This window comes from Eucyclogobius newberryi, unplaced genomic scaffold (genome assembly GCF_026437365.1).
Source record: "Eucyclogobius newberryi isolate DKJ021-1_F unplaced genomic scaffold, fEucNew1.0.hap1 SCAF_22, whole genome shotgun sequence".
NCBI classification, from domain to species: Eukaryota; Metazoa; Chordata; class Actinopteri; order Gobiiformes; family Gobiidae; genus Eucyclogobius; species Eucyclogobius newberryi.
This window is the reverse complement of record NW_027315857.1, coordinates 8,118,923-8,138,521: the sequence shown is the minus strand read 5'-3', so window position 1 is coordinate 8,138,521 and position 19,599 is coordinate 8,118,923. Positions and strand designations below refer to the sequence as shown.

The following is a 19,599-nucleotide window of genomic DNA, read 5'->3' as shown; positions in this document are numbered from 1 at the left end:
AGAGAGACCAGAGAGACATGAGAGAGAGAGACATGAGAGAGAGATGAGAGAGCAAGACGAAAGAGAGTGACACGGGAGAAAGACAAGATAGACTGACAAGACGAAGCAAGACGATTGAGAGAAACAAGAAAGGGTAGGATAGGGCAGAGAGGGGAGAGAGGAGGATGAGGAAGAGAGGAGGAATATAGAGAAGGAGAAAAGGGAGGATGGGATGGTGAATAAGAGACAGAGAGGAAGGAAAGAAGGGCAGGGACAAGAAACAGACTGTTTCTAGGAGAGAAGGAGGACGATGGGACAGAGAGAAGGAACGGAGACAGCGACGAGAGAGAGAGAGAGAGAGAGAGAAAAGAGAGTGGAGGATGGGACGGAGAGGAGAACAGATAATGAGGGAGAGGAAAGAGAAAAGAGATGGAGAAAGGACGGCACAGATAGGGTTTTTAGCTTCTTCACATGTGTTCCACTCATAATAACCTCCTCATCGTGGCGACTCCTGCACTCGTTTCTTTTCTTCTTCTTTCTTTCTTTCTTTCTATCGGGTCTGAACTCTGTAAGTGCGGAATTCCCAGAACAGGCTTTAGTTCCGTCGCCGTGCAGTGCGCTGCCAGCATTCTTCTGTCCCGGGACTGTGCCCGCTGTGCCCGGTGCAGGTGCAGATAGTGCGATAAGCCCCTCACGTGTCGACAGCGCAGACGGGGCGGGAAACATGGACTCGATTTTACAAAGGAGGAAAATCTCTAGCAAAGAATGCGCCGCCGAACGCTCAAACATTTTGGAGAAGAGCGTGAAACAAGCGCACGGTGCGATTGGGCCGGTTGCTCCCTGCGCTTGTTGAGCAACCGGCCCCAGCACGAGGATCAGCGTGCGGTTTTCACATGTCGAACATTTGCACAGACATCGCTACATCAGTCGTTTTTTTTTACGATTAGGAGATTCCTACAAGTGAAAGAAATACAGATGCTTTGCTGTAAAAAGAGTATTTATTGCACTATACAAAACAGAACGAAGATAAATGCATGAATTAGGACTTAACCCCGGACTTAACGGTTTAGGGCCTATTTGTCCTAAAACGCCTGAAAAGATGACCCCAATTTAAAACTGAGAATGTTCTTGAACCTTTTGGAGCACAAACAATTGGCTGGAGCCTTTGTGGAGCTGAGACTCTGTAGTTTTGGACTCTGATGTCTGGTTTACTCGAATTATAAGTAGAAACAAGTTCTGCACAGAGGAATTTGAATTATTTTGTTAGATATATATGAGTAAAGCTGGTCTCTGGAGGGATCGGCTGATTGTTGGTTTGAACAAAAATTCACAAAACAATTTTATGGACAGAATGCATATAAAAGTCCTATATATTAGTTTTATTATATTTTGGGTATTTTTTATTCATGGGTTTGGGGTACAGACTGACCCTGATTCTTCCCAGTGGGTTACAGTTTGAGGTTTTATGTTATCATCATGTTATCTACAGCTTGAGAGTTCCCTTTTATAAGATGGTGGATAAAATGATATAAATAAAGAAATAGACGCCCTAAGCATGTTAAACAAGTTATTAATTTAGTAATCAAATAAATGTAACCCGGGAATTTGCACAGACTTCATAACATGCCTTTTGAAAATAGATTTGATCATTTATACAAAGCAAGAATTACATGAACATTTAGATTTTGTCTGCGAGTGAACACAATCAAGAAGTCCTCAAGCTGCATTACTTTAGCTTTACCTCGGTCACATTTAGTAAAGATCAGGGCCCTTCCAGGATTCAGGGCCCTTCCAGGATTCAGGGGCCTTTCGCAGCTACTTGATTAATCAAAAGAGAAATTGCCAGATGCCTATTGTAAAAGATAATTGTTAGTCACAGCTATAGCGATCATGTCTTCAGTACCCTATAATCGTGATCTGACACAGCCTATATTACCCCTATACTGTGATCTATTCCTCTTTCATCATTATACATGGGTTTACTAGTAGGATATTGTAGTTTTGATGATGTTCATGTCATAATAATCCTACATAAGCATTATTGAGCAAACAACAAATTATAAATAAAATAAATAAAATAAATAAAATAAATAAAATAAATAAAATAAATAAAATAAATAAAATAAATAAAATAAATAAAATAAATAAAATAAATAGATGAATAAATGCAAATAACATATACTGTTCTATTCCACCTTGGATTTTAAATCTGAAATCATTCCAACGACGCCAGCACATCTCCTGGGCTTAATTGCCAGGATAAAACATATATATACTGGTATATATACTGGTATATATACTGGTATATATACTGGTATATATACTGGTATTCACCTAAGAAATCTGTTTCACTTTGCCATTTACCGTTGATTACCTGTTGCCATAAAATCGAACTTTGTCAATCAAGTGTCCACCGAAGACCCCTTCATTTCCCCTTCTTCATCTCCCACACTCTCTCAGATTTATTTCTCTCTATCTGTACTCTGTGGTCAGCCCGCCGCTTCCTCTCCTCCCCCTTTTCCTCCCCCTTTCCCTCCCCCTGCTCTGTGACAGTCTCATCACACTCTATCAATCAGGCTTGCGAGGACTCGGGCCATCGCAGCGGCAGTAGCAGCAGCAGCCTCCCCCGTCCAGTCCCCGTCAGTGCCACTCACACTGCCCTGCGCTTTAAAGGGGTCCGGGTTGCCAGATTTAGTCGGATTCTCCCGCGCCTTCGTTCACTACACGCAGGTCAGTGGGAGGGACTGAGCCGAGTGAGGATTTGGCTCAGCTCCTTGATGCGATATTGGGTGACATCTCAAAGTTCTGCCGCCGTGGATGGATTTGGTCATTGGGCGTCTCACGGAAGCGTGTTGTTAGCGTTACAAGTGGATGTGGCACTGAAGTACAATAATACTCCATATACTGTCTCTTGTGTTGAGCATGACTACTTTTACCGTGTATGTTTTGCATACTTTTGAGACGTTTGTACAACCATTTCATCATCGTCATTCATGAATCAACTAGGATTTACCCAATGTAGAGTGACTTTGAACAACTTTGAGCCTGGATTTCAGCTTTACAACACCGCGTACGTACATTCACACGACCAGTAACGATAAGATAAACCGATAATTTGATCTGATTATTGGTGGGTGTTTACATCAGGGGTGTCCAAACTTATACTTAACTGTTATACCAACCTAATATTAATGTTCCAAGTCTTATTAAAGGTGTGAAGGCTCATCGAAACAATGCCAAATGCAATGGTTTACCTCATTTTTGGGTCGTTTGTGGCCCTCTGCTCCGTATAATGGGGCCCTCGGTGAAAAAAAATGAAATGTGGACACCCCTGGTTTACATGCACTAGAGAAATCTGATCATCCAAAACAGGTGGGGAAATGTGTCAGTTGTGAAGGGGTTTTTAGTGTAGATGGAATTTTACAATAACACTTTCAATCTTTAGCGTTTTCTTTTTCATTTTTGTCTTTGCCACATTTTTCTGATCGCTCAAGAAGTCTGATAATTGTCCAATTTTGGGGGTTTTGGACTGACATTACTAAGCATTCCTAATACTGAAACTCCACTATGTAACTTTTGTGGTGGAGGGTTCGCCACCTGCGTATCTGGAGAGCGCTTCCTGCTCGACACACGTAAATGGACGAATACGAGATACACACGTTTAATGTCGTACTGCGGAACATTCTTGGCAAAGCAACAACGGCGGACCCTTCACCAGAAAGCTCACACACGTGCACATTTATCAACACTTTCAGGTTCATTGGAGTGAAACGTCATGTCATCGTCCTACCTGCTGGAGGCCTCATCGTGCGGTGGACGTCTCAGGAAAGAGAACTGTGAAAAAAACAAAAAGACAAATGTGTATTTTATTTCTTCAATAGGATTTTTTTCCCAGCATATTTCGTAATAACTCGCCACAAGACATTGTATGCATCTAATTAGTGCATTTATTTAACAGCCTTTCATACCAAATGTGTAGACGCCAGCCGCGGTGGGAGCAGATTTTGAACTGAAAATTGGACGAGCGCTGGAGAAAGTCGGAGCCACGGTTATCGATTGGCTTTGTGAATTATAATGAAAACACATGTAATTACATTTCGCTTGATGTACCACGGCAAACGAGGATTGCGGGGTGCTTAGAACATGAAAAACGCTAAAATGGTACGCTAACATGCGCCGGGAAGATTTTCGGTCTGTTTTGTTGCTCGGTGTGTTTTATTCTTGTAAGTGATTAGCTTCGTTTGGCCATCGGGGAGACAAACGGTAAGATTTTGTGTTTATTTTCACCAGCAGATGAAGATACATTTGACTAATCACTCCAAATGTTTCTCAGGATTTTACAAAACAACGATCAGCCAACATTTTGTAGTTATAATAAATGACATGACGACTAAATCTATGTAAGTATGGACTGCAAACATGTCAACATTTTCTGAAAGCATAAAAACATTGTTCACTTTTCTACATACTATTTCTATTATATTTATTATTTTCTTATACTAGATCTGTTTTTCTTTACAGTTACAACATTTTCACTGTCCAAAATGTGTTCAATTGCAACAGTATTAGAATATTAGACAGGATTAAATGCTGTTGCCTTTGTTATAATCAAATGACTAATTAGCATAACTATAATGTATACAGTATGTAAAAAGAAAAAAAGAAAATGATCAAGAAGAACTTCCACAAATGCTCATTAAAGGGTCATTGGAATATAGTTAGCTGCTGTAAATTAAGGAAAAACTAAGAAAAAAAAGAAATTTGTTTGGGGGGAATGCCAATTTTTTTACTGTAAAATACTGTATACTTTTCACATCATCTGTATCTATTTCACACAACTTCACACACACACACAAAAAAGAAATACCGTATTTTCTGGACTATAAGTCGCATCGGAGTATAAGTCGCAACAGCCAAAAAAAAATAGAGAAGAAATATAAAACATATATAAGTTGCATTGGAGTATGAAATGCGGTTGCAAGTGTGAAAATAACAAATAATATCACATATAAGTCGCTCCGGAGTATAAGTATAAGTATAGTCCGGAAAATACGGGTACACAACATGAAATCGCAGAACAGAAGGAACCCTGTGGTTTTTTTCATGTGGTGACCAATCCTCAATTAGTCCAAGATTTGGCCCCTCACAATTATTACACAATAGCTATAGATAAGTGTTGAGCGACGACGGCGCCTTTGATTGGACTCGGGTCGGCATGGAGACGTGAACACAAAACCCACACAGCGTAGAGCAGAGCAACAACAAACAAACAAAAAGAGAAAAAAATAGTGCGGAAGTGACAAGAAAGAATCCCCCCGTCTACTCTGCAGCCGTATTTCATTACACAGCGCCCAAGCTTAGGAGGCAATCAAGCATGTTTAGCCATCCTCGCACCCCCCAAAGCAATTATTACTCCCGTTTTCTTTTTTTTCTTTTTTTTTTACTGTGCTTTGCCATGGGGAAAATGAACCACGGTAGTTATCAGCTCCATGCATGCACAAGCCGGTCGAGGGTGGAAGTATAGCACGAGCGTTGGTGTTTCGGTGACGGCGGGTGGCGCGGTATTGGCGGGGAGGGGGCGGGGGGAGGGGCTTGCTGTTACCGTAAAGTGACCATTGCCTTTCGGAATCCCATTAGAGCCGTAACATCAGCACATTTAGGGGCAGCAGGCGGAGCGAGCGGTAGACGGAGAGATAACCATAAACATGTCACCCAAAATGCATTGTTATTTGCATTCATATTGGAAAGGGGCGAATTGATGCGGGGTCAAAGAGAGAAGGTGAGGGTTTATGACCTGTGCACAGCTCCGCCGTCAGCAGCTCTGATCTATCGGAGCAGCCAGCCTTGTCGCGCATTATGCCTGATTATATTATCACGGCTGGCGATCAATGGCGGTGAATGATCGCTCATCCACAAAGGGGACTTTAATGTCTCAAGAAGAACGCTCCGTGTGGCGTCGGGAGTGAATGAAAATGCAGCGCGGGTCATCCACTTAAGTGCATGCATGTATATATCTTCTTTTTTATGTCAATAAAGTCAGCCAGACCGGAATCAAAAGCATTGACTCTTTAGTAACTTCGTGTAAACAATACAGCAAAAGCTTTAATATTGTAAAATATTGACTGTGTTATGCCTTTATGTGAGAGTTTTGACAGTGAAACGCTGAATTTTGAGATGCACGATAGTTGTTACTACAATAGAGTTACTTGGATATGTTCAATTGATATACATGTATAAGTAACTCTAACTTGCATCTCAAAATTTTCTTTCCTATAATATATATGTAAAAAATATATAATCAGCCAATCTCATAAATAAATGTAAGTACCGTATTTTCCGGATTATAAGTTGCACCTTTTTTCATAGTTTTGGACTTATACTCCGGGGCGACTTATATGTGACATCATTAGTTATTTTCACACTGCCAATCACAAGAGAAAACTCTAGGCTCTAAGCGACGCAGAAGAAGAATCTGCACTTCCTCTACCTCTGGAGTTTGTGGAGTTGTTTAGAAGTGACACAGAGGAAGAAGAATTCAGTGGATTTAGTGATTTGGGGTAAAACTGATGCTTTGGTAAACTTGTTAGCATGTTCTTTATGCTATAGTTATCTGAATAACTGTTCATATGTTACGTTAACATACCAGACACTTACCACAGTTCTGTCTGTGCCTCATGTAGCTGAAGGTGTTAGCGTTAGCATACGTACACCTATTCACCATGTTTTTTTCATCCTTATTTTAAATTGCATTTCATGATTAAATGTCTGTTCTTGGTCTTTGAATTTATCAAATACATTTCCCAGAAAATGTCCCCTTATACTCATTTTATAGTCTGCAAAATACGGTACAAGTTGAAAAGGGGGCACTTATTGCATAAATGTTTCTTTTTTTCACTGTATGTCACTGAAAATGTATATTATAATCTGAAATAAATCAATAAATATAGTACATTACCTCATTCATTCAAATATTACACAAATCATTACAAATACCATACATACTAGTTCTTCTTTACAGCTTTTTTCAAATGACAGCGACCCAGTAACAGGACCCTTCAGCTCATTACTAAATTAAAGACAATCCACTTTCTCTTCATCCCATATTGACATTAATGAACTTTAATTCAATTGTGGAACAGAGGAACCTGTCGCCTGGGATGACAAATACTCAAAGTGCGCAGCCTCCCCCATATAGTCCCCATAATTACTGCATTATAGCTAAGATAATTGTTCAAAGGCGTCGCAGTCTTTGAAGGACTCGGTCTAAAGTCACAACGGAGGAATAAGCTGTGAGTTTGCGCGGGAATTAAAATGTGCAGCGCATACTTTGACTGTGTGACTGTGGCTCTGGAGCTGGCGAGCGCGCTCCCATTTGGGGCGTCGCGCTGGCCAACTGCAGCATTAGCTCCATCTGGGGACTTGCGCGTTTCGGGGTGGAAAGTGCTTCTCCATTTGCACAGCTCTTCAGCGGTGGGCGCCCGTCCCCGAGCCCATAACTCACGCGTCCCTCTATCACTCCCCCGCGCATTGGCCGTCATCATCCTCATCATTATTATGCTAGCTCAATGGACCTGATTTACACGTGTGGACAAGACACCAGCGGCGAGCCAACAAGTAAACACCGGGACATTAGCGGCGCCCGGGCCGGTCCATCTCTTCTGCGCGAAATGTGTGAAAACAGGGCATGAAAAACAAATCACCGACACGAAAAACAAAGCTATTTTACAGTAAAGGGTTGTGAAAGTGAGCAGGGTGAGATGTAGTAGTGCAAAGTACAAATTGCAGTACAATCGAGTGTCATTTGAATAGCGTGTCCAAGGCTAAAAATGTAATCCTGGTCACGCAGTGTTTTCAAAAGCCAGATCTACTGTATTTTTGGTGAAATACAACTATTATTGTTCCATACCTTTGTGAGAAAATCCTCCCTACTACTCTACTTTTAATATGTGTATATAGTATCTTGTGACACATTTTCTGATTTTGAACTCTTCAAATGAGGCCCTGTCTATAAAATAAAATGGATTAGAAGCGAAAAAACTTCAAAAACTAGGCTAATATTCTATTACCGTAATTCCTGGACTATAAATCGCACCCGAGTATCAGTCGCACCAGCCAAAAAATGCATAATAGAGAAGAAAAAAACATATATAAGTCGCACTGGATGAAATGCGGATGCAAGTGTGAAAATAACAAATAATATCACATATAAGATATAATTATAAGTCGCACCCCGGCAAAAACTATGAAAAAAAGTGCAACTTATAGTCCGGACAATACGATATTATTCAATTTGTGAGTTGGGAAAGCAGGCAAAACTAAGAAATAGTTGACTTGGAATAGGTTAAACTGTGACATTTTTTTGAATTCTGTGAAACCTTGCTTCATTTTATGCTTTTTATGAATGATTTTGTTTGAACGATCTTCACTCTGCAAACCCAATCATGCCTCCTCAGCACCGCATAGCAACAGCGATATCCATGCTTTTTTGACCATGGATTAGTCTTCTCCACCTCGAGGCAGCACCTGGCCCTTTCCCTGCCCTCCTCACTCCTGCCATAACATTATATTAAGCCCGTATTCATCCGCATATTGTGGCGGCTAAGTGATAGGCCACATAAATCTATTTTTACGCGCGCACACAATAACAGTCGTTTGCGGCTCTGAAATCGCCTGCTGATAGCTGCCATTTCTTATCGCTGCGCTTGAATATAGCGCGGTTATGAAGGCGCTTTGGCTTGCTGTCTAAATGGTGGGGACGGAGCGAGGGAGCAGCAGCTTTGTTCACATTATTGGAGCTGTTGTGAGGAAGAGAATGAAGGACAGTTTGGTGGTTTGGTTTGGCCACAGTATTCACAATGTGCACTGTGTTGTATTATCTCCAGTTTCTCCCAATACCAAGTCATTCTCAACGCAAAATAATACTATTTTCTTCATTTTATCATATACTAGTTTTGATCATTCTCAATCTATTCAGGAAAGGTCAAGTTTTTTTTACTGTCCAAGTGATTTTTTTAGCATCAATACTTGTTCAATTAGTAGTAGATTAGTATTTTTGATCAGTTGACAACCCTATATTACACAAATATCAAACTTTTTAATGCAAATTATGTTATAGCTGTTGTAGACAAATGGAGCTAAGAAAACACATTTAGTGTTGTTGGTTTAAACAGGGCTTTTAATGGACTTTTATGCAGAACTATGAAAAAGTATTCACATGTTTATTCATTGCAATATATACATTATAATACAAACGGTTGCACCATATCACAACAGATCAACCAAGTGTACTTTTTTTGAATCGTTATGTTACCCCTATGCCAAATGTAGAAAGTTAATTTAACTTTTGCAATGAAACTTAAATTTCCACGATATACTTTTTACAAAAACATTACATTTTTTAGAGTTTTCATATGCAAGGCAATTTTATTTTAGCTGAGCACAATCTGTACACAAAGTAATTCAGAGTTATTTATAGAACAGGAAAATATGCAGTCAAATCCGAATACAAACGGGTAAAAACACCAAAAAAATCATTATAATATCTACTTTTAAAAGAGATTAGTGCAGATAAAATCCTTTCAGTCATGCACAGCTAAACAGAACCGCTTAATTATACATAATAATACGATAAAAAGCATTGTACTTCCACTATTTACAGTACGTTGCGCCTCAACCTGATGATATTTTCCCGTGAATACCCCGTAGAAGCCAGGGCCCGTTGGCGGTGATGTCATGAGACCGCTCTGACAGACAAAAGCACAGCGGGGCGGCCAAGATGTGGAAGAGGATTCAACACTTGCACATCATACACCCAACAGACATTTCCTCCCTTTCCTCCCTTTTCCTCCCCCTTCTCCCAACTGCTCCCAGTGCTACAGACACGGGCCGCTGCACCGACAGATGGCATTAAGGTGTGTGTGTGTGTGTGTGTGTGTGCGTGTGCGTGCGGTGACGCCATCCTGGTACAAAGAACAACACCGCAATATGAAGGCGTGTATTTATTAATGGGTGAAATGTTTTTGGCTGAGCTCGTGAAGTTTGTTACAGGCACGTTAAAGTCCATCCGAGCTGTCACATTGGTTCACGTCGCGAGGGGGAGATGGTGGTGGTGGTGGTGGTGATGGTGGAGATGCACATCTACTGAAGACCACAAGGAGGAGAAACGCATTTGTGTTGAATTACTGCCATCTACTGGAGGCTAGAGGAAGTGCTGTGGACACATCAGCTGTGCATAATGTGCATGGGAAATGTGATTTTATTGCTTTTGTTCGTGACATTTTCAGAATCAGAATCAGAAAAATGTTTATTTTCATTGCTAATAAATATAATTCACACATAGGAACTTGCTTTGGTGATACAGTGCAACATAAAACAATGACAATGATTATAAACCACCTATATAAAATCAAAATTAAAATGATCGAAATCTGCTATAGGATATATATGTATATATTTTTTAAAATTTTTAAACAGTTTAATTTACAGATGTAGTGCAGAATGTGAACAGTGCAGTGAGTGATGGATTAAATTAGGATTAAATTATAGTTAAAGTGACAGGTGTTCTATTAAGTCGCCATCAATGCGCGTAAATGTGAAAAAAGTAGCAGTTATTTTTAAATTGATTTCATTATCTTTGTGTTGTTGACAAAAGCATACAGAACAAGACAAATAGAGCAAGAAGACTATTAAACAAATTATTTGAAATGGGTCGTTAGTATATTTTGTTTGTGTTTAGTATTTTTTGGTGTATTTTGGATCAACTCAAATGCAACATGCAAACTGCAAAAAAGCATGAAACAAAATAAAAAAAAAACAGCTAAAGAATGTACCTTGATTTAATAACTTTTCTGTTACACTCACCAAAGCTTCCTTTTTTTTTTAATCATTATAATTTTGACTTTGTGCATACACAAAAGTAACTAAATACATATGGAAAATAGCTTCAACCTGGACACTGTCTTGCAAACAATCCTTGATCAAATCTGTGAATATTGAATTTTAGACATTGCTCAAACTAAACTTGAAACACAAATGGTTTCGGCCCGATTTAAAACATTTATTTAATGGTAGAACGTGCATTCACAACAGTTCTCATCTCCCACAGTATCTCTAGGATCAGACTGAGGAAGCCGTGGGGACAAAACCGGAACCACAGCACCATCTTGTGATCATTTTCAAATCTCAAACTTTTGGCTGAGACATTACTGAACAGCAGCCAACACCATAAAATGAGGTGGAAGTGTTTACAGCCAAAACGATTAAGGAGAATCTGACAGAAATAAAAGCGTATCATCATTGTAAAGTGGATTCAAAATGGAGAATACATTTCAGTCGGTGCATTGCTAAGATAAATGAGCAGTATGAGTTTTTACAGTAGTAACTTGTTGTTGAGCACTACTACACTTCAGATTCAACAGGTATTTGCTGGCTGTTTTACCATAATTATACAAATACTACTTTACTATACTGTATACAACTGCATTTCAGACTTTATTCATTGAGATTATCTTCACTCTGCAAATGATTACAGTAATAATTAACCTTTCGTCAGTGTTATAGTCACCAAATGCATTTAAAGTACAAATTAAACGTTATCAAAGAGTTACCAATCGTTTACTACTGTCCTTTTTATATTCCTGACACTGTAATCTCTAATCCTATGTTTGTGGTTTCGCGTAGATAGGATTCGCTTTCCATATCTTTCATTCTCAGACATCTGCTGTTCAAAAGAAACGCGTCAGCAAACTAAGGATTACTCTGGTTTTGTTCCTTTTTTTTCCTTCATAAAATCTGAAAACCCGACATGACTTCAATTCTAAACGACAATGAGTGAGTCCCCCGCAGATGAATGCAATGTTGTATGCCTTTTGTTGTTCTTATTATTGAATTTATTTATTTTAAAAGGGGGACATACAATTAGAATAAAAGTGTCGGGAGTTAGCTTTAACATCTGTGGAAAAGGACAAACCACGAATGTTTGACAATACAAAACACAGACGTGACAGAAAGTACACATACACTATTTATACACACACAAACACACACACACACACACACCCTTATTTTTCGGAGGCTCAAGGCCTACATGTCGCAAAAAAAAATGTATACGGTAAAATAACTACTGATTTAGATTTTTGTGAGAAAAAACAAACATGATTTATTAACATTGCTTTGTAAAATTGCCCATTCAGAACTGAACCAGAACAATAAAGAATAAAAGTAGGTTGAAAGCAGGTCTAAACCAGTAACTAGTATTTTGTCAATATTTGGGCCGGATTCAATCGCTTGGCGGGCCTGATTTGGCCCCCAGGCCTTATGTTGAATAGCCCTGCTCTAACTGTAACGACTCTGGGAGGCCTCGAGGTGCTTTTTCAGTTTTAAAGCCTTGGATTGAAACACGTGTCCTTCTAGAGTCAGGCAGAATATTCCTCTGAGTCGAGATTATATTCTTGTGGTTCGAGTTTGCGACACGAAAACCCACAAAAGCCTTTAACCAGCAGGAGCCAAGCCATTTAGAAGTGTGAACACCAGGTACAGATTGGAAAATAGTCTGACATTTTCAAGAGTCACAGATGATGATCGGCCAAGCTGTTACAACGATGGGGCATTAGAGGCTTTTTATGAGACTGAAACTAAGGACCAAACTAACACTTCCCCAGCCTGTGTGTATATTCACTGTTTTAGAGAATAGTTTAATGGATGTAATTGTATTTTTGTTTTTTATGTTGTAAAATCGACTCATCATCAGCCAGACAAAATATAAAAGTAGTTGTAGGAAATAGGACAAATAACCCAACAATTCACTTTTTACTGACCCCTTGTGGTTGGAGGTAGTATCTAAGAAAAACGACTACTGCTAGTTTAAAAACTTTTCACTACTACTACCACTACTCTTAATCTTACTACTATTCCAACAACTGCTCCTCCTACTACTCCTACTCCTACTATTCCTACTACTACTACTACTACTACTACTGTTCTTACGACTACTATTCCTACTACTACTACTACTACTACTACTACTACTACTACTACTACTACTGTTCTTACGACTACTATTCCTACTACTACTACTCCTACTACAACTACTACTACTACTACTATCCCTACTCCTACTCCTACTATTCCTACTACTACTACTATTCCTACTACTACTAATACTATTCTTACGACTACAATTCCTACTACTACTACACTACTACTACTATCCCTATTACTACTATAACTACTACTACTATCCCTACTACTACTACTACTACTACTACTACTATCCCTACTACTACTACTACTACTACTACTACTACTATCCCTACTACTACTACTATTCCTATGACTACTATTCCTATTACTACTACTACTACTACTACTACTACTACTACTACTACTACTACTACTACTAACTGCTACAACTACTACTGAACTGAACTATAATGAACTACTACACGACTACTACTACAACTGCTACTACAACTACTACTATCACTACCAAAAGTACTACCTTCCCCCTGTTATGATCCAAAGCCCCCGTGGCCTCGTACTGAATATGTATGTTTGAAGTGAGAGTGAGCGCAGCACATGAGAATGAGTGAGATGGATTCCTCTGCTGGTTATTTGTGGTGTGCTCCTACCCACAATTCCCCAGCTGCAGCTTATTGCAGTGAGATACTCCTGGCATCGAGCCACTGGACTTTGTAATAATTCATGGTTCAAGAAGCCCTCCGTGTACTCACTCTGCAATATTTATACCCGTCTGAATGTGTTTCTTTGCTCCATCACGGCGCAGGCCTGCGGTGGGGATGTTCTTCATCCCAGGTAACTTTGAGTTTGAGAACACAGTTGAATCCAGGAAATTAATCCATAAAACCATTTTGTATTATCTTCTATAGCCAAAGGTGTGTTTGTGTTTTGACTTGATGAAGTTTAGTCAACCAACAATAGCCAGTGTTGGGAAGAAAACGTTGACAATTTAGTTTAACACCTGCCTAAATATTCTGAATAGGTACATAATTTCATAACATGTGTCTAGTTAATCAATTGCCTTAGCTCAGATGTTTAATGATTGAACTGCTTTTATTTGAATTACTGGTAATACTATTCAGTTCCAAGTGTATGTTTGTACTTTTAGCTTTCTTCTTCTTCTTTTTTATCTGCTTATTGAAATACCATCTCAAAATACACATAATTGTTTGTAAAAACACTAGACAAACTTGAATAACTAACTGTCAGTGGTAATAGTAGTAGTGACAATGGTAATAGTGGTAAATAGTAGTAGTGTCAGTGATAATAGTGGTAATAGTAGTAGTGTCAGTGATAATAGTGGTAAATAGTAGTAGTGTCAGTGGTAATAGTTTTTAAATAGTAGTAGTGTCAGTGGTAATAGTAGTAAATAGTAGTAGTGTCAGTGGTAATAGTGGTAAATAGTAGTAGTGTCAGTGGTAATAGTTTTTAAATAGTAGTAGTGTCAGTGGTAATAGTAGTAAATAGTAGTAGTGTCAGTGGTAATAGTGGTAAACAGTAGTAGTGTCAGTGGTAATAGTGGTAAATAGTAGTAGTGTCAGTGGTAATAGTGGTGAATAGTAGTAGTGTCAGTGGTAATAGTGGTAAATAGTAGTAGTGTCAGTGGTAATAGTGGTAAATAGTAGTAGTGTCAGTGGTAATAGTGGTAAATAGTAGTAGTGTCAGTGGTAATAGTGGTGAATAGTAGTAGTGTCAGTGGTAATAGTGGTAAATAGTAGTAGTGTCAGTGGTAATAGTGGTGAATAGTAGTAGTGTCAGTAGTAATAGTAGTAAATAGTAGTAGTGTCAGTGGTAATAGTGGTAAATAGTAGTAGTGTCAGTGGTAATAGTGGTAAATAGTAGTAGTGTCAGTGGTAATTGTGGTAAATAGTAGTAGTGTCAGTGGTAATAGTGGTAAATAGTAGTAGTGTCAGTGGTAATAGTGGTAAATAGTAGTAGTGTCAGTGGTAATAGTGGTAAATAGTAGTAGTGTCAGTGGTAATAGTGGTGAATAGTAGTAGTGTCAGTAGTAATAGTAGTAAATAGTAGTAGTGTCAGTGGTAATAGTGGTAAATAGTAGTAGTGTCAGTGGTAATAGTGGTAAATAGTAGTAGTGTCAGTGGTAATAGTGGTAAATAGTAGTAGTGTCAGTAATAATAGTGGTAAATAGTAATAGTGCCAGTGTAAATAGTGGTAAATAGTAGTAGTGTCAGTGGTAATAGTGGTAAATAGTAGTAGTGTCAGTGGTAATAGTGGTAAATAGTAGTAGTGTCAGTGGTAATAGTGGTGAATAGTAGTAGTGTCAGTGGTAATAGTGGTAAATAGTAGTAGTGTCAGTGGTAATAGTGGTAAATAGTAGTAGTGTCAGTGGTAATAGTAGTAAATAGTAGTAGTGTCAGTGGTAATAGTGGTGAATAGTAGTAGTGTCAGTGGTAATAGTGGTAAATAGTAGTAGTGTCAGTGGTAATAGTGGTAAATAGTAGTAGTGTCAGTGGTAATAGTGGTAAATAGTAGTAGTGTCAGTGGTAATAGTGGTGAATAGTAGTAGTGTCAGTAGTAATAGTAGTAAATAGTAGTAGTGTCAGTGGTAATAGTGGTAAATAGTAGTAGTGTCAGTGGTAATAGTGGTAAATAGTAGTAGTGTCAGTGGTAATAGTGGTAAATAGTAGTAGTGTCAGTGGTAATAGTGGTAAATAGTAGTAATGTCAGTGGTAATAGTGGTAAATAGTAGTAGTGTCAGTGGTAATTGTGGTAAATAGTAGTAGTGTCAGTGGTAATAGTGGTAAATAGTAGTAGTGTCAGTGGTAATAGTGGTAAATAGTAGTAGTGTCAGTGGTAATAGTGGTAAATAGTAGTAGTGTCAGTGGTAATAGTGGTAAATAGTAGTAGTGTCAGTAATAATAGTGGTAAATAGTAATAGTGTCAGTGGTAATAGTGGTAAATAGTAGTAGTGTCAGTGGTAATAGTGGTAAATAGTAGTAGTGTCAGTGGTAATAGTGGTGAATAGTAGTAGTGTCAGTAGTAATAGTAGTAAATAGTAGTAGTGTCAGTGGTAATAGTGGTAAATAGTAGTAGTGTCAGTGGTAATAGTGGTAAATAGTAGTAGTGTCAGTGGTAATAGTGGTAAATAGTAGTAGTGTCAGTAATAATAGTGGTAAATAGTAATAGTGCCAGTGTAAATAGTGGTAAATAGTAGTAGTGTCAGTGGTAATAGTGGTAAATAGTAGTAGTGTCAGTGGTAATAGTGGTAAATAGTAGTAGTGTCAGTGGTAATAGTGGTGAATAGTAGTAGTGTCAGTGGTAATAGTGGTAAATAGTAGTAGTGTCAGTGGTAATAGTGGTAAATAGTAGTAGTGTCAGTGGTAATAGTAGTAAATAGTAGTAGTGTCAGTGGTAATAGTGGTGAATAGTAGTAGTGTCAGTGGTAATAGTGGTAAATAGTAGTAGTGTCAGTGGTAATAGTGGTAAATAGTAGTAGTGTCAGTGGTAATAGTAGTAAATAGTAGTAGTGTCAGTGGTAATAGTAGTAAATAGTAGTAGTGTCAGTGGTAATAGTGGTAAATAGTAGTAGTGTCAGTGGTAATAGTGGTAAATAGTAGTAGTGTCAGTGGTAATAGTGGTGAATAGTAGTAGTGTCAGTGGTAATAGTGGTAAATAGTAGTAGTGTCAGTGTTAATAGTGATAAATAGTAGTAGTGTCAGTGATAATAGTGGTAATTCCTTGCTCATGTGAACATTGTCAAACAACCCCAGCCAATTTGTAGACGTATGTGGGATAGTAGTAGTAATAGTAATAGTAGGTGTAGTAGGTGTAGGAGTAAAAATATGTATAGAACATGTGCATGGTACATGTATTTAGTAACTTCCTAACACTGGTGGTATTAGTGGTCCTTTTCGTAATGTTGTTGTTGTTGTTGTTGTTGTTGTTGTAACAGTAAATGCAGCCGTTGTAGTTGAAACTGTATATTTTCTTACTTTAGATCCAGCTGTTAATTCCTGAGTATGTGACTACTTCACTGTAACAGATTCTATCATATCACAAAGTATTGCAAACAACAGAGCATTTACCCCTGAGGTAAAAGGCCTTTTTCAGCTCAAATATACACAGACTTGACTCGTCCTCCTGCTTAGCTCTGATGGAGCCTTTGATGTCATTGTTTTATTGCATCTGGACCGTCTGCTTCTCTTCTCCAGACGGCCTTGTTCAAATCGTTTCATCCATTATTGATCGGCTGCATTTCCTCTGAACACTGTCACATAAAGTGCTTCAAGTCTCATGAACCGAGGCACGGACACATATTCAAACAACAATCATCTAAATATAATGTGATGTGTTCTTCAATATATCTTTATCAACTGAAAATGTTTGTCATGAAGGAATAAAAGTGTGATTTATTATTAACAATGTTGTGATTCTGATCGTCTTCCTCGTCTGTTCAGTTCTTTATCAACATTACTGCTTTCAAACTTTGCCAAAGTTTATAAAAGAAGCTGAAATGTCTTTGTAACTGATGGGATTTGCGTCATACATAATTTTTGAATTAGGTTAACGGCTGTATATCTGAAATCCGCTCTGTGTTCAGCACTATTTTAGACTGCTGATGTCACAAAATGCATAAATAAAGATTATGGCGTCTCAAAAGTCACTCTCAAAATAGTTTGTACAATGAATACTCAGCAAAAAATGTTGCACCATCTACAGATTTGAGAGAAGTAAGATTAAAGTAAAATGAAAATGCAAATGATTGTCTAAAAGAGTGTAAAAGAGTAGAGTGGCTAAAACTGTCCTCAGGTTAGAGTAAAATTACTTCAAAATTATATTACTCAAGTAGAAGTAAAAAGTGGTCAAAGAAATTACTCAATATAAAATTTTAAAAAAAGTATTTTGGGGAAATTATTACTCAAGTAAGTGTAAATAACAGGGAATATCTGCAAATAATTACATAATGCACGGAATCAGTTTATTTTTATTTTTCTAAATATTTATTAATTTTTTTTTTAAAAATTGAGCGGTGCAAGAAACACAAATATTCAAATCATCTTATAATTCATCTCAACACAAAACTTTTGTCACGTGTAGATTTACTCACAGAAGAGCGAAAACTTTTACTCAAGAGTACTGTTACTTCAAACAAAGTCAAGTAGAAGTAAAAGTATGTAGTGTCAGGAAGTACATAAGTGCAAATTCTTAAAAAAGTTTCTCAAGCAAATTTAACACGCACCACCCACCCGTGTCAGCTAGTACATATATAAACAAATATAACCTGTACATGAGCGGCTTGTAGCCTCTTAGCTAACGACTTACCGAGCGTTGAGGCTGCTGTGGCGGGTTCACACAGGTGCCCGCATGCTGCCCACCGCCGAGTCTTGTCCTCGCCGACTCACCATCCAAACCACGCCCCTTTTGCCCCCACCTGGGACAGAAGACGAAACAAAACTAAATCAATCGGACGATGCGCTATGACTAAAAGGCTGTGTATATAACGCAGAATGTGTGCAGACAAGCATGAGGCGCACAATTACGCTGTCAATAGCAACATCACAGTTGGCTGCCGCTGTTTGCCCGCCAGGCTTTATCCCGTATGAGGAAGGGAAGAACGGAATCAAATGGATTTCTAAAAGTAGATTGGTTTTGGGGGCCAAAGATGTATGATAAAACCAAGGTGGAGAAGTATTGATGTGTATTGTGAGAATGCAGCGGTAAAACCTCCGTAATGAAATACTAAAGACGCTCTAAAATGCATTCAACACATTTTCACAATGATTAAAGTGACAGTAAATCTAATTCTAATGATTCTAAGTCTTAGTAACTAAAAATAAGCAACAATTTTGAGTTTCGAAGGTTGAAAAAAATAAGAATAAAATGGAAAAATACTATTTTCTAACCTCAAAATTGTATTTTAGCAACAGAAAACAGCATACGTTTGTATTAAAGTTTGTGATATATCGGTAGATAAAATGGAAAACTATTGTGGAGTCAATATTTAGTATTAGTATTTGACAAGTAAAACCTAAAAATATGCACACAAAAAAATTACCATCAAAAACGCTAAATGCTGACCAGAATATTCAATTAGTCAAACAAATACGATCTAGTGTCACCCACATGTGTGTGAGCTTTCAATTGTCAAAACCACCTTGATTTTTTTTATATTTATTAAGATTTAGAATGTATTTATTTAGGGTTCTATAGTTGTTTTTTTTGTTAATTTAATTATATTTCAAAAAAAAATAAAAAATCTTTTTACAGACTATATCCTGGTGAAGCCATGCCTTGCATTTATGGCCTTCCAAAAATACACAAAAAGGAGGTTCCACTCAGACCCATAGTGTGCAGCACAGATTCCATCACCTACAATGTGGCCAAGCATTTAACAACTATATTGGCTCCGCTTGTGGGGAATTCGGAACATCATGTGGAAAACACGCACAACTTTGTGGATAAAGTGAAACATCTCCAACTGGACCCAGATGACCTCATGGTTTCATATGATGTTGTGTCCCTGTTCACCTGCATCCCGACCACTGATGCAGTAGCAGCAGTGAGGATCAGACTGCAGGAAGACACCACCCTACAGGAAAGGACCAAACTGACACCTGAACACATATGTAAACTGTTGGACAT

General features: G+C 38.2%; 1 protein-coding gene across 11 annotated transcripts in view; it reads right to left on the bottom strand.

Moving 5' to 3' along the window:
• The window catches only part of LOC140371470 (receptor-type tyrosine-protein phosphatase delta-like), a 517,665-nt gene that overhangs the window by 268,753 nt on the left and 229,313 nt on the right, over positions 1-19,599 (bottom strand). For all 11 annotated transcript variants that reach the window (XM_072458636.1, XM_072458627.1, XM_072458628.1 and 8 more), the window contains exons 5-6: positions 18,280-18,388; positions 3,770-3,813 (exon numbers count right to left, since the gene is read on the bottom strand). The gene's annotated coding sequence lies outside the window, so the exon portion shown is untranslated. The remainder of the gene's footprint in view (positions 1-3,769; positions 3,814-18,279; positions 18,389-19,599) is intronic.